The sequence below is a fragment of the Suncus etruscus genome, chromosome 1 (assembly GCF_024139225.1).
Source record: "Suncus etruscus isolate mSunEtr1 chromosome 1, mSunEtr1.pri.cur, whole genome shotgun sequence".
In the NCBI taxonomy this organism is placed as follows: domain Eukaryota; kingdom Metazoa; phylum Chordata; class Mammalia; order Eulipotyphla; family Soricidae; genus Suncus; species Suncus etruscus.
In genome coordinates this window covers 107,599,407-107,600,610 of record NC_064848.1, presented here as the reverse complement: position 1 = coordinate 107,600,610, position 1,204 = coordinate 107,599,407, and the positions used below count along the sequence as shown (strand labels likewise).

General features: G+C 25.8%; 1 pseudogene; it reads right to left on the bottom strand.

The window, feature by feature from the left end:
- Positions 1-521: 521 nt before the first annotated feature.
- LOC126030889 (uncharacterized) lies at positions 522-658 on the bottom strand (annotated as a pseudogene).
- Between the last annotated feature and the right edge of the window lie 546 nt (positions 659-1,204).

The following is a 1,204-nucleotide window of genomic DNA, read 5'->3' as shown; positions in this document are numbered from 1 at the left end:
TTTAACACAAAACATTTTTAAAACAATTTTAATTTGAAGTTTAAAACATTAAGTAAAATGGTTAATGAGCACTGTAGAAGGAGTCTTCACTCTGAAGTATGAAATCATTTGCTGTAAATGAATAGGTTTTCTTTAAATTGGTTTTGCAGTAGAATAGTAAGACAGCTGCAATAAAGTGTTAAAATTTTTATGATTAAACACAATAGCATGAACTATGATTATTAAAGGTATAAAAAACTGATTTTAAAAAACAAACAACTGTTTTTACTATGAAGACTTTAAGTGAATAATTTGTAAAAAATATTATATACTAAATTAACTAAATGCTTAGATTATTATAAAATATAGTTAAAGACATCTGATGCATTTACACACCTAGAACTTAAGACTAAAATTATATTTAATACTAGTTAATTTGCTTATAAAGTTTAGTTACTTTTATATATTACTTATAAAATTATATATAATATATTTTTCATCAATATTATTTTTTTACTGCGACACAAATATACAGATTTGTATAATGTGCTGATATTTTGAATGCACTTAAAATAATAGTTTTTTTTTTTTTTAATGCAGAAATAAAGAACAACCATTGCTGTAGCACAAAGTTAAAACTAAGGGTACTATAAAGCATACTTAGGTGTTTACTGTGCATTAAATTAATTATATTGTTTAAAAAGGCTAACCACATTATTTTTCACATAATTTTGTAAATACTTTAAAAATTAAAATAAAACTTTTAATAGAAATATAAGACTTAATTTTAACACTTTTGTGTTCGTTTGGATTTTAAAACACAAAGAAGTTTTTCTTTTACCAATATTTTGTTATCTGTAAAGTGACAGAATTATGACCTTGCTTTAAAATTTTCTGAGAGGCATGAAAAAAAAATTTATTGCCTTTATCTTTCTGTTGCTTTTTAATGTTTTAATAATTACTTTACACTACTTAATGCACTAAACCTAATAACACATATTTGACGAAGTGTAGGGCTGACAAGGTGAAGCAGAGTTTTTCACTGATAACTTGGGGAGGGGCTAGCACAGTTAACAGCAGGAAGGTTAGAGGCAAATTATTTACAGTCAGCAGGGTGTAATGATATAGAGAAAAAAAAAGCAATCTTTTAAGATTAATTACTAATTTATTGGAATTAGAGGGAGTGGCAACCGAAGAGGGGAGTCTGGGTTGCAAAAGCACCATG